Source organism: Ursus arctos, unplaced genomic scaffold (assembly GCF_023065955.2).
Source record: "Ursus arctos isolate Adak ecotype North America unplaced genomic scaffold, UrsArc2.0 scaffold_7, whole genome shotgun sequence".
Classification (NCBI taxonomy): domain Eukaryota; kingdom Metazoa; phylum Chordata; class Mammalia; order Carnivora; family Ursidae; genus Ursus; species Ursus arctos.
This window is the reverse complement of record NW_026623089.1, coordinates 42525885-42547758: the sequence shown is the minus strand read 5'-3', so window position 1 is coordinate 42547758 and position 21874 is coordinate 42525885. Positions and strand designations below refer to the sequence as shown.

General features: G+C 43.4%; 1 long non-coding RNA gene across 1 annotated transcript in view; it reads left to right on the top strand.

The window, feature by feature from the left end:
* Nucleotides 1–21196, top strand: part of LOC123001333 (uncharacterized) — a 51024-nt gene extending 29828 nt beyond the window's left edge. The window contains exon 4 of the long non-coding RNA XR_006410130.2: nucleotides 19150–21196. This is a non-coding gene — a long non-coding RNA (uncharacterized LOC123001333). The remainder of the gene's footprint in view (nucleotides 1–19149) is intronic.
* The last annotated feature ends 678 nt before the right edge of the window (nucleotides 21197–21874 follow it).

Genomic DNA, 21874 nt, shown 5'->3' with positions numbered 1-21874 from the left:
CTGGGTCAAAGTACATAAATATACCTAATACTTTTGATATAACAAGAGGGGTGTGCGTGTATGTGTGTGAACCAAACTATTTTTTGAAAGGGTCACATTAATCTACACGCCTAAATTCATTTTCCTAAATTTTGTAGACAACATTAAATACCCATCACCACAACTATAAGCTTTGCTAATTTTTTTCAAAATATTTTATTTATTTATTTATTTATTTATTTATTTATTTATTTAGGAGAGATAGAGAGAGTGCTAGCTGGGGAGGCACAGATGGGGAAAGAATCTGAAGCAGACTCCGCGCTGAGCTCAGGGCCTGGGGCGGGGCTCGATCTCACGACCCTGAGATCATGACCTGAGCTGAAACCAAGAGTCGGATGAGTTGGATGCTTAACTAAGCCAGCCAGGCATCCCAAGTTTTGTTAATTATATAACATTTGATTTTTATTTTGGCAAACAGGTGAAATATTTTTCAAGAACATTCTGAGGCTAAAATACATCTGAGAGCCGAGCGAGTATGTGTGTGCGTGTGTGTGTGTGTGTGTTATGTGTGGTCACCAGCTTGCCTTGTCTGGTGGTGCTGAAGCAGGAAACTCCTCTTGACTTTTTAGGGACCTTGGCTTATCACCCACAGTGGCACCGAATCTGACTGTCAGACGTGGAGCACCATGTCCTTAAAATCAAACACAGGGTGGACAGTCATCATCTGCATTAATTCCTGGCCTGACCGAACCTTACGTGTGATACACTTTATTTTTTTTTTATTTTTTATTTTTTTAAAGATTTTGATTTATTAATTTGAGAGAGAGAGAGAGGGAAAGAAAGAGAGCATGAACGGGGTGAGGGGCAAAGGGAGAAGCAGACTCCCCACTGAGCAGGGAGCCCGATGCAAGACTTTGTCCCAGGACCCGGGGATCATGACCTGAGCCGAAGGCATAGACTTCACCGACTGAGCCACCCAGGCTCAGTGGTGATACACTTTAAAGAATGTGATACACTTTAAAGAACACACAAATGACTCCTAGTTCCATACTCAGCTGATCACATTGATACAAAGCTTATAAATAAGAAGTGAGAGGAGCAGCTTTGGAGACCTAGAGTTCTGGGACCCTGAGGAAATCCTGCCAAAATGTTATTTGTATTTATATCTATATAAATTATATATTAACAAATATTTAATTATGTTATATTTACAGGTAGATATATACTGTTTTTCTCTTTATTCCCCTAAGCACGCTACTTAAGGCTTCCCAATTTTCTATGAAATTATGTTTGTTTTTCAGGGCTGTTGCAAGTACTCCACAGCTGGGAATGCATTAAAGAGTATCTGGGAGCCTTGTCTGAGTTTAACCACCACCATAACAATAACAATGAAAAGCTAACATTCATCACTTACTATGTGTCGCATCCTATGCTGAGTTTACATACATTCTCCCATTCAGTCATCACAGCAATTCAGAGGGATTGATCTTACACACATTTTATAGATGAGGAGAAAGATCTAGAGAGGTTAAATGACTTGCCCAAGCTCAAACACTGAGTCAGTGGGGACTTTGTGGAGGTGAAGGAATTCTCAGTGTGTGGGAAAGATGGAATAATTTTGTGGTTCCATCCCTGGCTGGGGTCTCTTCCTTTGGAAATTCAGGGGATCTTGGTAAGGTAAGCTTTACTGATTTATTGAGACCTGATTCCTGGGTGGGGCCCTGGGCTTTGGACATTCAGTCCTGGCCTTTCATCTCAGAGATTCATCCAGTGCCCACCTAGAATGGGTGCAGCCCAGGGATGAGGCCTGGGGAAGAAGAGAATAACTTGCCTCATAATGACCCAAGAGTGCAACATCATCCTGGAGGAGGTGGATCAGTGGAACCTCTCCTAAGATATTTAAAAAGATAAGTAACTATAGAGATAGAATTTCTTGTGTTTTAATTTTTTTAAGTAGTCTCCACACCCAACGTGGGGCTTGAACTCAGAACCCTGAGATCAAGTCACGTGCTCTACCAACTGAGCCAGCCAAGCACCTTGGAATTTCTTATGTTTTAAAGGTGAATTTATAGTAGCAATATGATACGGTAAAGATTCTCCTTAGGTGTAGTGAGAGTGGCTCTCAGTTGTCTCGTTCTCATGGCCAGTGGCAAATTGTGTTCTCTGCCAGTACTAACAGATGCACCACAGTGAGCTGAGCAGTCCCTGGGCACCAGTTTGGGGTTCACTCCCGGGCAGGAAAACTCCTGAATGAGGTGTGGAGGCTGGTGTCTGCCTGTTAAAGAGGTCCTCCAGGGAGGGACCTGCATGAATGATCTGCCAACCTCATTGCCTGGGTGTTTTGTGATAGAAACACGGTAGCTGTGCCTCTGAGTGTTGTACTTCAGGCCTTTAGTTTTTAGAAGACTTATATTTTTCTACCAGGAATCCAGCTCCACCAATACTTTCAAATGTATCCTAATCAAGAAATATGGAATTTTAGTTAAAAAGCTTACTGTTAATTATGGGATTTGACAGGAAATAAAATATGCAGTTGCAAACTAACTAGAAAGCAGGGATAAGAGCACATCATGGTCAAGGCACCTGAGAGGCCCATTTGGTTGCGTGTCCGACTCTTGGGTTCAGCTCAGGTCATGAGATTGAGCCCCACATTGAGCCTGCATTGGGCTCCACGCTCAGAGGGGAGTCTGCTCCAAGGTTCTTGCCATCTGCCCCTCCCCCATTCTCTCTCTCTCACTCAAATAAATAAATTAAAAAAAAAAAAGAGAGAACATATGGCGACATCTATGATAGATAGCTAAGTCCATACTTTGAGGAAATTTTATAGCCCCAAATGCCATCATCTTTAAAAAAGGAAAGCTAAAAATAAACCTATTACACATCCTAAAAATTCAAGAACAACAACAAGATAAATAAAAATGAAATGGGAGGAAGCATTAAGATGTGAGTGGAGATGAAAAACTAGAAAATAAATAGGAAATTCTTGAAGCACAGTTTGCAAAGAAGGAACAAGGTCTGTTTTGTGGGTTTTTTTTGTTTTTGTTTTTGTTTTTTCCTTCTGCGGCCCTGGAGTACCTTGACCAGGCCCTGCCAAAATTTTCAGGTGCCAGGGCACCAAGAAGGACCCATTCCAATCAGGTACACGTTCTGTTCCTGAAGGGAACTTCTGTAGGTGTCTAAACCTGTTTCCCTGCTGAGCTGGATAATAATCATGGCACTGGCAGTAATTGGTACGTTTGCTGGACACTTCCTGGTACCAGGGGCCTTACTGCATTAACACACTAATCCTTCCAACATCTCTAGTGATAGATATGCTTTCTCCTATCTTCAATACTAGGAAGTGAGGTTTAGTTTAGATAAGTTTCCTTTATTCACTGAAGATGTATAGAGTATTTATTTTGTGCTAGGTAGTTTTCTCAGGGTTGAAGACATAGGAATGAAGAAAACAGATTAGACTCTCTGCTGTTCTGGACTTTCATCTAGTAGCAGGTGCCCAAAGTTACCCACACTAGAAATTTGAGGCCGGTCCATGCTTTTAGTCACTGTGCTGTACAAGGCACCTTCAGTTTGTCTCCTTTAAAACTGGAGGCCACAGAGGGAGGAGCCAAGTCTCCGCACAACTGACCAACTGATCACGTGGCCTTATGAACCCCCCCCCCCACACCCTGGGGAGAATATCAGCACCTATTCTGTGGCAGGGTGGGGGGGGCTTGAGGTCCTCCCTGAAAGAAGGTAGCACAGTGCCTGACACGTAGAAAATCTTAGTAAATCCCAGTGAGTGCTATTAACATTCACGTCATTGTCATCTGGCCCTGGTCTCTTTCAACTCTCCAGACACTATTCCTGAGCTGTAGGCCTCACACCTCTGCGTAGAAAGAAATTTAATCTTGCCTAAAAAGAGATCTGGCCTTTGTCTTCTTAGAATGTCATGCCTGGTTAGAGTGTCTTTGTTCAGTGTGGGGCCTTGGGTCATGCCAGGTAGTCTAACAAAATGATTTAGATTGGGAGCTGAGCACACTAGACAGTTCTAGGGTGGGGACTTGAACTCACAACCCTGAGATCAAGTCACGTGCTCTACCAACTGAGCCAGCCAAGCACCTTGGAATTTCTTATGTTTCAAAGGTGAATTTATAGTAGCAATATGATACGGTAAAGATTCTCCTTAGGTGTAGTGTAGAAAGGCCAGCAATGAGATATTGGTGGTGGGAGGGGCTGCTTTGGGACAAGCAGGATCCGTTGACCTCTGGAGGGACTGGAGATTGAGGTCAACCATGGAGGCAATCGAATGCCGGAGACCCAGTAAAAGCTCTGAACACGAGGCTTGGGTAAGCTTCCCCGGTTGGCAGTACTCCCTTCACATTGTCAGGCATAATTGCCAGAAGAGTAGTTGTGTCCTGGCTCCACGGGGAGAGGACGGGGGAAGCGCTGCGATTGGTTCTTCCCCTGGACTCTGTCCTATGTACTTCATTCTTTAGCTGATTTTAATCTGTATCCTTTCCCTGTAATAAACTATGACTGCAGCAGCTATCAGTAAGTTCTGTAAGTCCTTCTAGCAAATCATCAAACCTAAGTGTGATTTTGGGAACCTCTAACATTTGCAGCTGGTGTTGGAAGTGAGGTTGGTCTGACAGCCTGTTCCCTCAAACTTCACAGTTGTCTGATTTCAAAAGGCCAAAACCAAATCCTCCCAGGTCTCATCTGGGAAGATGTTAGATCAGAAAGAACTGTCCAGAAGCCCTATACGATACATAACAAAACTCACACAGGGGACAAAAAATCGTGAGGCAACTTTCAGATAATAACAAAATGTTCCTCCTTCATCCCAAAGTCGAAGGCTGATGAGCTATCAAGTTCCATCCGTGGCCAAGGCAGGCTGTGCCTCTTGAATAGGAATAATAGGGTCACAGGTTCTAAAACCGTCCCCCAGAAAGCTCGGGGCTCTGCCTCCGTCAAGGGCAACAGCGCCACTTGGGGTCTGCAGCTAGAATGGCTTCTTCTACCGACTCAGAACGTTTCTTCCCCTTAACTTACTTGATTATGTATGTTCCTCATCATTCAAAAGGGATTTGGAGCAACCTGAATACATATATATATATATGGTTCAGATTCCTCACTTTCCTAAGAAAATTGAGGCTACCAGAAGCAGCAGGAGAGGCAGGAGGAGGGCGTGAAGGGAGAGGACGGGTAGGAGAGAAGGGCAGGAGCGAGGTGAAGATTACTGTCCACGGTGTGCGCCCTCGCAGTACTCCACCTCCGTTCGTCATGTTCTTTACCAGCATCATGTCCTTATTTACTTGTTTGTTTACTTCCTTTATTTGTGTTTGGCCTACTTAATCGGTCTTTGACATTTGGTAGCACTGAAAGCCTTCCGCAGTAATAGTTTCTGTCAGTTTTCTCCTGCATCCCTAATGGGTTTTGCCCTACACTTTGATGCCATGTAATTCATTCCCTTGCAAAGGTTCCTGATTGTGAGAGTCTTCATTACAGGCTATACTTTCTATCTGTGTAATGTACCCTTTTCTTTGCTTAATGCATTTTGCCTTGAATTCTCCTTTGATACTAAAATGGCTACCTCCCTTGGGTATTTTCTTTTGGAGGCAGCCACTATAACCTGGAGTAAATGTTTAATTTTCATTTTCCAATGTTATTTGGATTTCATTGTGTCCTATTAAAGCATATACTTGTATTTTGTTTTTAACTCAATCTGAGAGATTCTGATTTTGAGAGAAGCGTTGAAAACAGTTGCATTTTTTTTTTCTTCCAGAATTGATGGTTGATAGTTTCTGGTACCCACGTTAACATGTCTAAAAGAGAATTCTGGATTTCCTCTGTCTTTTCCAGTCTTTATCATCTCCTGCAAATATTCCCCACATCTTCCTCACCTCTGTAAATTGCATTAGCGTATACCCAAATTGTTGCATATTTATGTGTGAAGATGGGTCTGTTTTCCAGGCATCTTCTTTGCCTGGACAGGTCAATTGTGGCTACGTTATAAGTGGGAGAGGCTTTTGTAGAGGCTGGCTACTTTGTTAGGTTTGTAGGAGTAGAGCAGGCTGGAAGGCTGGGGACCCCTCATGATGGCCCAAATAATAAGAAGGTCCTCGCTTGGGAGGTGAACTTCCTCCAGGGTAGCTCTTCTGCTGGTTTTTCTTTCTTCATCCCCTTTTCTCAGTGTCTATTGGAAAGTTCTAGAGTTGGTTCCATTCTGTTCAGCTTCTCCTTCCAAACTCACAACACCCATCTTAGGAGGTGTCCCGCCAGAACATCAACTACTTCCTTCCTTCCTTCTTTTCTTTTTCTTTTCTTTTCTTTTTTCTTTTCTTTTCTTTTCTTTTCTTTTCTTTTCTTTTCTTTTCTTTCTTTCTTTCTTTCTTTCTTTCTTTCTTTCTTTCTTTCTTTCATTTATTTATTTGAGAGAGAGAGAGAGTGAGCACACACGAGTGGGAGGGGCAGAGGGAGAGAGAAGCTCAAGCAGACTTTTCGTTGTGCACAGAGCCCAATGCGGAGGCTCGATCTCATGACCCTGATATCATGACCTGAGCTGAAACCAACAGTTGGATGCTTAACTGACTGTGCCATCCAGGTGCCCCTCAACTACTTATAGTATAGTATAGAGAAAGTTCTTTATAGGGCACTTCTTTGGTTTTGGCCTGAGTTCAAAGACCTCTGATTCCAGAAGCTGTTTTTGTGGGAAGATAATGGGAAAGAAATATCTTTCCAACTGTGCAAGATCCAGGTTTTAAATCAATTACTTTCATATTGCCCTGGGTTGATATCTGTACTTGGTTGCTGGAAGAGCTCTTGGTTTCAGCAGACTCAGTGCCAGGCATTTTCCAGAAAGATCTCTAGGGGGCACTTTCAGATAAACTTACCTATTACTCCACATATTATCATTCCTTAAGGACTGTCAAAATTTGGTCAATAACAGAAAAATCTTTAAGTTCCTATACAACTTTGAGAATTTATGAGTATGTATTTTGAGGCAATCTACGTCTATCATAGATGATCATGCAGTTATTGCTGTGTTTTATTTTGAAATAACTTTAGACTCACAGAAAAGTTGCAAAGATAATACAGATGTTTCCTAAATACCTGTGGAGAAAGAATAATGCCCTTCCCCCAATATGTTCAAGTCTGATCTCTCATACCTGTGAATATGTCACCTTACATGGCAAAAGGGACTTTGCAGCTATGAATAAATTAAAGCTCTTGAGATGAGGAGATGTTTCTACAGTATCCTGGTGGGCCCAGTGTAAGCACAGGGGTCCTTGGAGAGAGGCAGACTGGAGAGTCAAAGAGAGATTTGCTCGCTCTGCGGGCTATGAAGATAGAAGTGGGCCATGAAACAAGAAATGTAGGTAACCTCTAGAAGCTGTAAAAGGCAAGTAAACATATCATTTAATGGGTACAAAGTGGCGGTGAGGGGCGATGAAAGTGTTTGGGATATAGATGGTGGTGATGGTTGACAACAAAGTCAATATACTTAATGCCATTGAACTGTATACCTAAAAATGGCAAAAACGGTAAATTTTATCCTAGGTATAATTCACCACAAAAAAAGAAGCAAAGAAACAGATTTTCCCCTAAAGCTTCCAGAAGGAATGCAGCCCTGCCAAAATCTTAATTTTAGTTCAGACTTCTGAGTTCCAGAACTGTTATACAGTGAGTGTGTATTGTTTCAGTCCTAAGTTTGTGGTAATTTGCGATGACGGCAACGGGCAACTAACACAATACCCTTCCTAAACTCACCGTTCCCTGATGTTAAAATCTTACACAAACGAAGTACAATTACTAAAACGAAGAAGTGAATATTGGTAAAATACTGTTCACTGAGCTTTGGACTTTTCTCAGATTTCCTCTATTTGTCACTAATGCTCTTTTTCTGTTCCATGATCCAGTCCAGGATTCCACGTTGCATTTTATCACTGTTTCTCCTTGGTCTACTCCAGTCTGTGGTCTGTGATGGTTTTCAATCTTTTGCTTGTACGACCTTGACACTTTTGAAAAGTACCGGTCAGGTATTTTGTAGAATGTCCATCAATGTAGGTTTGTCTGATGTCTTCTCATGATTAGAGTGAAGTCTGGGCTTGCGGGGGGAGGAAATCCGGAGATGTGCCCTTCTCATTACGTCCTATCAGAGGATATCACTTAATATTGTGGGAGTGTCCTTATCACGGGCCATGTTAACTTTGGGTAAGGTGGTGTCTACAAGTTTTTCCACTGCAAAGTTACTACTTTTCCCATTCCTTACTCTGTTCTTCAGGATTGCTGCAATTTTGATTTTTGTTTTTGTTTTTTAAACTTGTTTTTTTCTTTAAGATTTTTATTTATTTATTTGAGAGCAAGAGAGTGAGAGCGTGCATGTGCCTGAGCAGGGGCAGAGAGAGAGGGAGAAGCAGACTCCCCACCAAGCAGGGAACCTGATGCAGGGCTTGATCCCAGGACCCCGGGGATCATGACCCGAGGCAAAGGCAGACGCTTAACCCCACTGAGCCACCCAGGTGCCCCTGTTGCAATTTTGTTTTACAATCTTTATTCGTGAAGGAATGCAAGAACATTAAGGGTCAACAAAACTGATTTTGAATGCCGGATGTGCCACTTCCTTGTTGTAAAAAGTTGAGGAAAACTATTTCATCTCCGTGTGTCTCCAGCCATCATCTATAAAATTGGGAGACAGATATCTCCTCTGGCCGTCCTGCGGATTAAATGAGATAGCACATCTATTTACCCAGCAAATATTTATTGAGCATGCATAATTTGGTAAGAATTATGTTAAGTGAAAAGGAGACCATGGTAGTTATTAGTGATGAACACAAGATATAGACTTTACCCATGGGCAGTTCACGATATGACAGGAAAGATAAATTACTGAAGAAGAAGTCAGAGTAAAGCATTATACATGTTCCAGTCGGGGAAATACAGGGTGCTGAGCGAATGCATAATGAGGACTTACTGCAGACATCAGGAATGCCCTTAACACGAAGTCTGGTATCTGTAGAAGGCCCTGAGGGATGGATGGATGTAAGTTCCCTTCCCTTTCCAGTGCCGGGACCTCTCCCTCCACTCTCAGTCTCTCCAACAGAGCAAGGTAAGACAACCACAGGATGTTTTTCCTTTTGTCCCCGAAGGATTCAGCAGCACCTTTAAAGTGCTAATGGCCATGATGACTCACTGAGCAGGAGCCCATGTGTATCTGTTTCCTAAGTGTACATGACAGTGGAATCATTTCTTGCTTGGAGCTTGTCATAAGCCTGGTGCTGTGCAGAAGAGCTTTCGGGAACTGTTGTTTTAGCACGTTGGTCTCTTCATCACACACTGGTGGCCAGAGATGAAATTCACCCTCAAAAACATCTGAGCTGTCAGCATGTTCAGATTTTCCTGAGCATTTCACAGGGACATTTTGGCTATGTGCATTCCAGATCATTTCTCTTCTAAAGGAGAGATCAATCTCTCCAAACAGTGTTGAGGTACATATACACATCTACATGCAGTAGTTGAAGGAAGATTTAAAATAATCTAAAAAAATCTTTAAAAAATTAAAAATTTCACTTGAGAAAATTAAGAAAAAATTTAGAAAATTAAGAAAAAAATTCAATAGAGACATTAAAAATTTCACTTGCATTTCATCATCAAGATTCCACAATTATCAAGATATTGCCACATTGCTTTATGTATCTCTCTCTCTTCTTTGCTGAAATATTTTAGAGTAAATTCCAAATACTGTGTCATTTTACTCCTATTTTCTTTGATAGACATCCTTAAAATACACAAACCTTTTCTTACATAACAATGAACCATTATCCCACCCGGTAACAACAATGACAATTTGTAGGTGTCCTTTAAAAGGAATGAAGTGTTGGGGAAGACCCAGCAATCCCAATTCCAGAATTAGGTCTAATGTTACCCTCCAGCTGGGATATGGGCTGTGGCTTTCTCACATATCTTCTGCCTGTGAAAAATCACTCTTGAAAGCCCAGCAGAGCCTCAGTCTCCCCTCCATCTATCACAGCTTTGGAATGAAGGAGTTGCTTAGCAACTGTGGGCCAAACTGTGGCAGTTTGGGGAAGTATATTCTGAGTCCGCAAGAAAGAGAGGTCCCAGAAGGCAAGCAACATTTTTATAATGGAACAAATATGGGGAACAAATCGCGTTCTTTTTAAAAAATTTTTTACAGTTTGAGTATAGTTGACACACAATGTTACATTAGTTCCAGGTTACAGCATAGTAATTCAACTTCTCCAAACACCATGCTCTGCTAACCACAGGTGTGGCGAGTGTCTGTCCCCATCCAACGCTATTACAATACCACGGACTATAATCTGTGTGCTGTGTTTAAGTGGGCCATCCTGTGGATCCTCGGGGTGACAAAGTGGGGGAGGGCCATAAACTGGCCAGCCACTCCTATCGCAACCCATGCAATTTGTCTTTACATTTTGCTCTTGCATTTATGATTCCATGGTGCTCCGAGATCCTATGGCTCCACAGAGGTTAGGAAGCCACTGGTCTGGTAGGTGACTATCAGACTGTTGGCTCAGGCAGCTCTTGTTTCCCTTCACAGAACAGCAGAGAGACTAGGGCATAGGTCCCTTTCCCCCCTCTATGGTTCTGGGCTGTCCAAACACATGGTAGCGCCTCTGATGATCAGACCAGTGTACTACTACATGGCCCCATCCCAAGACAAACATGTGACTGGGTTCCCAACTTGAAATCTATACCCTGAGGAATCCCAGCTCCTCATCTTTCAGCAGGAGGGGAGAGTGTGACCGAGAGTTGCCCAGCTGTAAACCTCTCACTGGAGCAGGACCCATGATCCATCATCCCATTGAACAGACAGCTGAATATGCCTGTTAAAAAATGCCCAAAGTGCTTACTGTCTAGAGCGAACAGAAAAATCATGGCTTATGCACATGCGCGCGCGCGCGCACACACACACACACACACACACACACACACACACACACACACACACACACTGATAGTTTCTTCTGTTATTTACCTTAACAATGCAGCCCAACATAATTAGTGCAAACTACTGAGGGTTCCTGGTTATATTTAGTGAATGGATTCCATTTAAGGAGCGAGTAGCTAATGATCTGAAGCACAGACTGCTATCACAGCAGCCCTAATAAGCTGGAAATCACAAGGAGAAGAAGCACTGAACACTCGCCTGGTGGGGGAGTGATTGAACTTTGAAATGCACTGACAGTTTCTGCTTGGTATCCTTAACTGTTTTAACAGGGATGCTCTGAAATGAAGAGACCAAAAGTGAACTTTGCCCCTTTTTTGATTAATCCATCCATTTTTTTATGGTCGTCTACTGGCTGTGGGCTTCCCTGGGTTCAGGCCAAAAGTGGTCAGCAGAGCCCTGAGAGAACTCAGAAAAGGCTCACTGGGCTCGATGGCGAGGAAGAGACTGGCTCACACTGTCATGCTCAGACACCAAGTTTGGAAAACAGTAAAGTGTCAGTGCCAGGAAGGAGCATGGAATTCTGAAGAATGGAGAGTTGAAGGAATCACCTGGTATGCAGGCCCTGTCACACTATAGGTGGAATGTGGACAAAGGAAATGTGGGTACAGCCAAGCCACAGAAAGCCACAGAGCTGGCAAGGAACCCAGGACCAGAAGACTTTCGTCTAAGACGCAGAGCGAAGCTTTGGGGTCAAGCTACAGTTGGATTCAAGCTCTTAATGCCTCCTCATTTGGAGTAATCCTTGAACATTCTCAACCTCTGCTTTTTACCTGTAGAAGAGGGAACCAATACTGTCCATCCTATAAAATTGGTGTACCAAGTCAAAGTGATAATGTTGAAAAGAGAAAAGCACATCACGGGGCTTGGCACGGAAGACATGCTCAGTGTCTGGTGACTGCCTTGGTTGCTGCCATTGTCATCACGGTGCCTGTTCCATGGCTTGACCAGACATGAAGCATCTGTCTCAGCATTACCGTGCCTTTCCCTTTAAAGGAGAAGTGATGTGGCTTCTAATGCTATGCTGGGTGACTTCTTCGGTCACTGGTTGGATATTTTGACTTTATAGCCAGACTCTTTGTGAATATTTTGGGTAACGTTTTGTCCTACACCAGGATAGAATACGGGATGACATTTTCAAATTCAGTGTCTTTGTGGTGGTAACACCCCCAGGAAGAGCCAGTATCAGTTTCGCATGTACATTTAGGGCAAGTGTCTTTGTGAACTGACACTCAGGGAGAATGACGTGTCAGTCTCTGCAGCATGCAGATGTATTTAATTCTCAGATCACTTAAGGGAGATTATTACATGCTCCCTTTTACAGGAGAGGAACTAAGGTGCCTTGCTCACAGCTATAATAATCAACATTGGTTGTTCACAGATGCTCTAAATATTTTGTCTCCCTTCACAGTTTGACAATGACCTATTTTGTAAATCCTGCCTTTCTAATGAAAAATCGTAAAACCACCATTACCACCACCCCCTTCCATTTCCAACTTCCCTTGCTCCAGGGTGCAGACACGCAACTTCGATTCTACCAGTCCAATGTGAGCCATCTGGGCAACCAGGAAGGATATGGGACACCCACTTTGTGGTGGGAGGAGAGTCAGAGGTGATGTGATTGTGGGTTCAGGCAGCAGCAACTTTCTAACTGGAACCATAATGGCTCTGGGTGGCATTTCTCAAAGTTTAGCCTAGGACGCGTTGACCTTGCCTTTCCAAAGAGTACCCAATTTTTCCAAAATTCCAGAAAAATCTCCCCACTGTCTACAACTGAGAACCTTGACTGAGAATCTGATTTGGGCCCTTATCTTTATTACTCTAAAATGTGTTACAACGGAGAAAAATCAGTGACTGCTGCCCATGTCCTCCTTCTCCTGCTGTGCTGCTGGACTTCTGTGCAGACGGGGGTGGAGCCGAGCCCAGCAGTCTCGCCACTCTCCACCTCCTCAGCCTGGTGACAGCCTGCAGCATGGAGAAGCCCACGCTGAGCCAGCTCACCAGCATCTCCTATCCCTTTCCTGGTATTTAGGTTCCTATGTTTAGTAAAACCCAAAAGGGGCACCTGAGTGGCTCCATTGCTTAAGCGTCTGCCTTTGGCTCAGGTCATGATCTCAGGGTCCTGGGGTGGAGCCCCACATTGGACTCCCTGCTCAGTGGGGAGTCTGCTTCTCCCTCTGTCCCTGCCCCTGCTCATGTTCTCTCCCTTTCTCTCTCTCTCTCTCTCTCAAATGAATAAATAAAATCTTTAAAAAAACCAAAAACAAAGAAACTTTAGGGTTCCAGGGCTGATCAGTATAACAGATTATACCCCACTGTGATCCCTCGTCTTGCTTTTCAGGAACACTGAGCCCCATTAACTACCATGACCTCTTTCTGTGAGTTTGGACATCCTTTCATGGCTCACTGGCCGCTCTGGTCCTAGCCTCATCATCTGCTTTGGGGCCAAGCACAGCTCTGAGCCAAGGAGAAACCCTTGCAGGGATTTCCTGAGTGAGCCTTTAATTACTATAAGCTGCTTGACCCCTTTGGGAGCCCAAGGTTTCTAGGGCCATTTGTTGGTGTCTCTTTAGCTCTTATTCTGTATCTAGCTTGTTAGTAGTATATTTATTGACTGGAGAAAATCTGTAATCTCCGTTCCCTCCATGACCTCTCAGCTGTGTAGCCAGTCCTGATGCCCTTCACTGAAAGTGTCTGCCACGTCTGTCTGCCGCTCGGAGGAGTGCCAGGTGTGGAAACAAGTTGGTGTACAAAATAGAGGAAAACAGCCCTTTCTCTGAGTAATCCCTTAAACATTTTCCAATTTACCTATCAATTTTTAGCCTTTTCAGATTTCTACTTATTGTGTCAATTTTTTCATTTTATAGTCTTAGAAGAAATTATCCTTTTCAGTGAGTTTTTCAACGGCAGTATTTTACAAGTATGCAGGGTATTCCTTATAATTTAAAGCAGTCTTTTGTAATGGCTAGTTACATCTCTATCCTTCTTTCGGCTTTTGTTGATTTCGGCTTTTCTTTCTTTGTCTCAATTCGTCCCAACACAAGGTTGTCCTTTTCATTAGTGTTTCCAGAGAACCAGGTTTTAGATTTATTAATTTTAGTATTTTTCTATTTGTTTATGTGTACTTCGTTATATCATTAGTCTGTGTTGTTTTCCTTTTTTTTCCCCCTAAGATTTTTAAGTGGAATGCTTAGCATCATTATTTCTGCTTCTATATTGTAACAGAATCATCTAATGCTCTAATTTGACAAATGTGGTCCGCTGGGTCACAATCCTGTAAGTTTTGCTATTTTAAAATTTTCAAAATTATCTTCCAACGTTACAGTTACTGGGCTCTGCTTTCCTTTCTCATCTATGTTACACAGTACAGCATGCAAGTGAAAAGTTAAAAGGGGACATTGAGGCGCCTGGGTGGCCCAGTGGGTTAAGCGTCCGGCTCTTGATCTCAGCTCAGGTCATGATCTCAGGGTCATGAGATGGAGCCCGGAGTTGTCCTCAGCGCTCAGGGTGGAGTCTGGTGAGATTCTCTCTCTCCCTCTGCCCCTCCTGCTCTCTCCTGCGTGTGTGCGTTCGAGGTCTCTGTCTCTCTGTCTCTCTCTAAATAAATAAATAACTATATAAATAAAATCTTTAAAAAGTAAGTTAAAAGGGAGCTTTATCATAAGATTGGCTGGGTTGGAAACCCAATTCCTGTACTAACTCACCTAGCATGTGACCTTCTTCAGAGCTCTGTGGTGAAGACCGTGTAGATAATGTGTATAGGTTTTGCTTCAGCCATTCTATGTATGTTCATAGCAAAGTTCCTTTGGGCACACTCCAGGGTATCTGAATATTTGGGGTGGTGGGTGAATTGGCCACGGGCGGGGCATCTGGGTGAGGGCATTGCAGCACTTCATTCAGTGCCTCGCTCCTGCATCCCGAGCCACTGTCCTGGGCTCTTCTGTGGGTTTCCTGCTTATTGGGCTGCCCTCCCCCTACCTGGGCAACTCCCTTTCTTTCCATGTTCCTAGTTAGTCACCCCATCAAGCAGCACACATCTTTGTAATCGTTTTTTCTTGTATCTAATCTTTTTGTTGTGTGGGCCCTGTTTTCTTTATACTTAGGAAAGGTTGGAGCATAAATATTCTGTTTGTAACAATTAAAGCGATTGTTTGAAGGCCACAAGGAGCATTCTCATGTAATCATGCAGATGTAGTGAAATGCAGTATTTTAAACTCTTGATGGCATATGAAAAGTTCTTGCAGTTTGGCTTCTTTCTGTCACTTCTCCTTTTCCGTTCTTTAGTAATTTAGTCTATGACTTCAGTTGTTCCATTGTTAATATAACTTTGTCTAGAAATTAGTATAGTATATTTACTAATATATAGTATATTAGCAAAACCCCTTACCCTCTGTTTATGCTTATCTTGGTTTTGTTCTCTATTAGATACTTTTTTTTTTTTTTAAGATTTTATTCATTTATTTGAGAGAGAGTATGTGCTTGAGCAGGGGGAAGGAGCAAAGGGAGAGGGAGAAGCAGACTCCCCGCTGAGCAGGGAGCCTGATCCCAAAGACCCTGGGATCGTGACCTGAGCCAAAGGCAGATGCTTAACCCACTGAGCCCCCCAGTACCCTGTATTAGATACTTTCTTTACCAACTTATCAAATAGTTGCTGAAGCAACGGTGCTTTTTTTTTTTTTTTAATGTTTTTTTATTATATTATGTTAGTCACCATACAGTACATTCCCAGTTTCCGATGTAAAATTCGATGATTCATTAGTTGCGTATAACACCCAGTGCACCATGCAATACGTGCCCTCCTTACTACCCATCACCGGTCTATCCCATTCCCCCACCCCCCTCCCCTCTGAGGACTTCAGTTTGTGAAGCAACGGTGCTTTAATTCAGCTCTTAGTCTTCCGGATAAAGCCTTATTCTTTCAATTGGTGGGATAATCGGTGGACATATTTGCGAGGTTTTATGTGGCAACTTGCCTCTCTGTAAACTTTACTTATCCATGGTCATTTGAGGCAGTGTAGACCTTGGGTCAGTCTTTACAAGTTTTCTGAAAATGAAATTAGAACTGTCATAAATTATCATGTCCCCATCCCCTTCCACCCCTCGTTGATTAAAAAAAAAGTTGCATTCCTATTACTGAAAAGTCCCTCCTGCAGCCTGAGACCCATGACACCACCAGGCAGGAGTGTTACTCTTTTACTGCAACAGAGGGGGTTAGTGGGCTGTCACTATTGTTTCTTGCCAGGGCCTCTGGAGTCTGGCTAATTATAACATGGAAGGAGAGCCTATAGGGTCTGCTTCAAGCCCCTCTGCTTAGGAATCAGATTGCTTGAGTTTTGCTTTCCTGTCAAAAAGAAGGAGAGGGGTGCCTGGGTAGCTCAGTTGGTTAAGTATCTGACTCTTGGTTTTGGCTCAGGTCTTGATCTCAGGGTCATGAGATCAAGTCCCACATCAGGCTCCACACTCAGCAGGGTGTCTGCTGGAGATTCTCTCTCTCTCTCCCTCTCCCTCTGTTCCTTCCCTTGTACACATGCATACAAGCTCTCTCTCTCTCAAAATAAAAATAAATAAATCTTAAAAAAAAAAGAGAGAAAAACTTTCACTTGATAGTTTCATGATTGGAGGATATCTGTAGCCCATTTTATTTCATTTTTCTCTATGAAGGTGTTAAAGGTTTGAACCATATTCTGCCCAGTTCCCCCATTCTGCGTAGAATCTGTGAGTCCCCGGGTCCCTGGGTTGTGCCAACAGAGACTCAGCAGCAAAGTCTCAGCAACTCTGCTCTCCCCTGCTCCTGTCACCAAAGAGAATCACCAGTTTGGACGTTCTTTCAAATAAGTAATGAATCCATCTTTTGGTAGAGGACAGAAATGCTGCACAAAAGTGGACATTAATGGACACCAATTTTGAATGGGAACCAAAGGGCAGTGATGTCTTTTGGTTGTTTTTTCCTTGGGAGGGGAGGCTGTCCAAATACTGGCACACCATAAAGCGATCTCCCAACTCAGTGGTTCTGTAACTTCTGTGGGTACCAGCCTCACCTGGGAAACTAGGACATATACGGAGATGCAGGGCCAAGCCTGTGGAAATGCATCTGGGCTGCTGTGTTCTTCAGGAGCTCTTCAGATGGTAGCGATACACCCCAACTCTGAGAACCGCTGCCCCAATTCGGAAGGATGTCCCATTCTCTCTTTCACAGCTCTCTGATGAATTTCACCTTTCCTGAACACCACCATGACCTATCTTCTCAGCTGTCTTGAGAACCCTCAAAGAGACTCTAAACCTATTCTTGCCCCAAACACACTGAAAAGTTTATTTGAACCTGATGAATCTGATTCATCTGCATGAAAGATTTTTCAGTGCTCTTCCAGATGGAATGGCTGAGCCTTGTTCTTGTGTCCTCTGTCTACATCTGCTCTCTGCTGCCCTGTTTTGCTGCTGGCATGGGCTCCCCCACAACACCTGTGACTCTGTGGAGACTTTGCTGCCCTTATTGAAAACTTATTTTCTTTCTCTTTCACAATTTTTGTTTCCTTTAAGTGCTACACCAATGATATGATTATTTGTAACATTCTATCCCCACAGTCTGTCTCAGACCAATGGTTAGAAGGATGTTTTTAACATCTAAGTTCCCTCAAATCCTCCAGTGACTGCCCTTGGTAAGCCAAAATCTGACCCATGGCTTTAGCATAATCTGGTTCCTGGTATATTTCTGTGTTTACCCGTTCGACACTCTCCCCCTTGGTGTAGAGAATACTCTGGTGTGTCCCCTCTGCCAGACTGAAAGAACTGTTTCCTGCAGCCTCCAGGCCCCTGTGGAAATTACCCACCAATGGAGAAAGCTGCTTTTCCTAAGGCCAGGCCCTCTTCCTGGGGCAGCCTGCATCTGATGACTGGTGGACACATGGGCATAGAGCCTGGCAATTCTGTAGGGCTGTCCCAGCTTGTGAGCTCCCTGAGGGGCCTCTGAGTTCTCTGTCAAGATCACATCGTGGTCCTACTTCTCCCTTTGTTTAATCCTGCTTCCTTCCCTTTTCATTTATATGTGTTGATCCTGAGCACAAGCCCTGCAATACACTTCCTACATGATCACCTCATTCTCAAAGTCCACTCCTAGGGATCCCCAGTCTATAACCCATGGTCACTTCCCTCAAGCTCCTTGGCCCTCTTCCTTGGCTCAAACAGTACCAACTCTGATAGCACCTCAGGGCCTTTGCATAGGATCTTTCTTCTGCCGTATTACTCTTGCCTTTGCATATCTAGATGGCTTGCTTTGTTACTTCTGCTTTGTGATCAAATGCCATCTCATCAAGCAGGGCTTTGTGGCATCCCTGTATAAAATGAAAACCCCTTCCTCATTACCTTATCCTATTTTCCACCACTCCTTATGGCCACCTGACAGAAATACTTCTGTTTACTATGTCTTCTTCTACCAGTGTGTGTTCCATGGGAATATTTTGTTTATTATCCTTTCCCCACTGTCTGGCACAGAGTAAGAACTGAATAAATATGTGTTGAAAGAATAAATAAATGAGTGGATTCAATCTGCTTTCTTGCTCTAAGCCTACAAGTACTTTTCTCCCCCCGCCCCATGCCTCCTCCTGTTTGGTTGCAGTTGGGTGGCTGGAATTTCCAAATAGAAAGAGCACGTTCTGAAATATGTTCTTGACCAGATGATTTAGTGAGGAGGGGGGAAAAAGATAGGATTCTTGGAAGAATGCCTGGAAAAAACCCCTTTTTCCCAAGGGGAAATGAAGAATAAATAGTCTTCTGGCTGCTTCTTCTTTCTTTTAAAAATTTTTCCTTTGCTGTATTTGAGCTGCCACATTTCAAAGCTTTGGGCACTGACCTCTGTGTCTACAGCCCTTTTGCCCTTAGCCTCATCACTGTCTGTTGTATGTGAATTACAAGGGCAGGTGCTGAGCTGCTGTGCTGTCACTCGTGGTCATCAGCACCTCTTTGCTTGGCCATACGTTAGACATCCTCATTCCTGAGGACCGGTTAGTGACTGATGAGTCTCCCCAATTCATTCAGCCACTGACTTCATACTTAGATACTTCCCTTATGTATCAAAATCTTCCTTTATTAAAAAAAATCAGACATAGTCCTTGTACACAATATTTCAATTAAGAGAAGCAACAGTGGGTAAGTCCTAAACTCACCCTCATCCTATGTTTAACAAATACTCTTTTTTTCCCCATGCATAGGAATATGAGATCTGAACATTCCTTTCCCATTGTGGGCATGTTACAGTTTGAAGGAAGCCACTCACGTATCCATCTAATTTCCGGAAGATCTTGATTGTGAAGGGCTGTTTGTAGATCCCGTCAGAGGTGGCCAGGTAAATGAACAGTGACTGATTCAATTAACTGATAAGAATCTATTAGCACAGATCCAAACCGTCTTGTTTGAACACAGAGCATTATGTACAGGGAACAACCAGGGTGACTGTCATTTCCGTCTTGGTGAAATATGAAGATCTCATGTGTGTCACAGCCCAGAAGGTGGCGACATACACATTTGAGGGACAATGGATTTTTAAGTGCCAATGGGCCCCGTGCAGGTAGCAGTTAGTGAGAAATTGCTCTAATTGGATAGTTTTAAGAGCAGAACCCGCCCTCTTTGTGTCCAGCAGGCATTCCCCTATGAAGAGGTCAGGGGCACTCTCAGTCTGCATATTTTCCTCCACTGTTGAGCACAGTGGACAGAACGTGGGCATGGCAGCTGGAGGACTTACTTTGAAACCCTGGCTTTGCCATTTATGGTCCGTGTGGCCCTGAGCATGGTACTTAACCTTGGTTTCGCTCAGTATAATTTAGGACGAATAAGAATTCTGTCTTCGGGCTCTGAGGATGAAATGAAAGAAGGTGTGCTAAGTGTGATACGTATGGTTAGGTCTGTGCATATGCCCATCCTCTTTGCTTGCACTAGGAAAGGGTACTGTTCTGGGGGGCTGCAGCCCTTCAGCCTGTGGGTGTGGGGTAGGTGGAGAGCCTTCTAGAGCACAGCCCCCAGCAGCCCCTCCCTGGGCCAAGGGCCTCTGAGGCCTCGCTTCTTCCCTCCTCCCACCTCACCTGGGGACCTGTGAACTTAGTGTTCCTTGAAGTGGTTCCTCTTAGGTGACTGAACATGGTGAATCGTACCTCCCAGAAGAGCAGAAGGGTGTCATGTTACTTCATCACAGGGAGATGAAAGAGAGGTAACCAGGACAATTTAAGACTTACAGCCTAAAAGTGTACAATACTTAAGCTGCAGAGCCAGACTGGAAAGAAAAAAGAAACATGTATAAATTTCACAAAGAATTCTTGGAGTTCTGAACTGGAAGCTTAGCCCCCAAAGCAGGAAATTCAACCTGCTTGGGAAACTGGATTTGGTAACCTTTGGGATGTCGAAATTCCTGGATGACTTAACAGGGTGTCTAGAACGTGGGTTCCTGTGAGTGATGACTTGGAGCCCTGCAGCGCCAGCAGTGGGGACACGTTGCTATGGAAACCCCGAAGCTGGAAGTTCCTCCATGCCTAGGAGAGGCTGTCAATTAGATCTATGCACTTGGGGAGTCTAATGAAAACAGACACTTGTCATTTTTCCAGCAGCCATCTAACATTATATACATTTAAAATATGTCCATGGAAAGAAAAGCCTGCGGTTAAGTTTCGCTGTTTATTCTAAGAGAATTTCCTTGTGTGGCTTTGACGGGGCAGATTTTTTTCCCTCTCCGTCTACATTAAAGGGAAAAAGTGGGGCCCTCCAGTGTTGAGCAGAAACACAATTAGGAGAGTCACTTATGGTGGTTCATTTGAGGCTGTTGGAGGGAGCCTCCTTCCTACAACCTTATCTACATCCCAGCAGGGGGGCTGGTCGATGGGGCCTCCCCTTCAGATTTCCCCTGCTCCTTCTGGGTTCCAGGGCTCTTTGGAATTATGAACCCACACTGACTGAGGGATAGATACTTTTCTTTTAATGGGGTAGCTCAGAAAAGAAACCTTCATTAGACATCACTCTCTTTAAATGTCAGATGCTGAGGAATGAAGAATCATAGTTTTTGCTTAGACTGACTTGCCATCTGAGGCCAACTGCTGGGATCTGACTCTCTGTGAGAACACAAATCAATAGGACAGAAACCACAGTCAGAAGAAGAGCTGGTTCCAAGATTGGCTGTTACTATTTGTTTTCAGTTGAAAGCGCGTGTGTATGTATTTGCTTATTTTTACCCGAGCATGCTATTTTTGAGTTGCAATTGACAGAAAAAACACTTATCCCTCTTATCATGGGCATCATTAATAGCAAGACAGGAATGAATTTTTTCAAATTGGGCTGGGAACTGAGGCCCCAATGGCTGTGAACCATGTCAGGTGCCTACAAAGAGCCGAAAGGGCATATTAATTGAGTCTGTCTTCGCCTCACCCCTTAGACAGCCCAATGACAGCTGAAAACTGAATTCTCCACATTGAGAATAAAGACTGGTGCCTCCTTGACTTCTAAGTTTGGGGCATCCTACTCTTTTTACTTTCTATTAGATGTCAAATCATAAGTAGGTCAACAGAAACCACTGTTGTTAGTTCTCTGGTGAAGTTTGGTTTCATAAGAATGTAGCAAACTTGACTACATTTGGTTTTCAACAATATTTGAAAATTGCATTCTATGCTCGGAATCTGATTGCATGTGATAATTATCACATCTCTGCTTGTGGCAAAGAAACTAATAATATTGATATGGAAAGACACAGATACTACTTGGCCTCACTGATGGAATTGGGGAGGCACTAATTATACATATCCCCAAAGTAATATAATATGTAGCCTTGTATAAAGATTATGCTAAGAAACCCTTTCTTGGTATATTGGCAGTAATGGTGGTAATTAGTACAATAAAAACAGGAAATAGCAAACCCAAGTCAGATATCTGTCCCCACAGCTCTCTCTTCTAATAGCC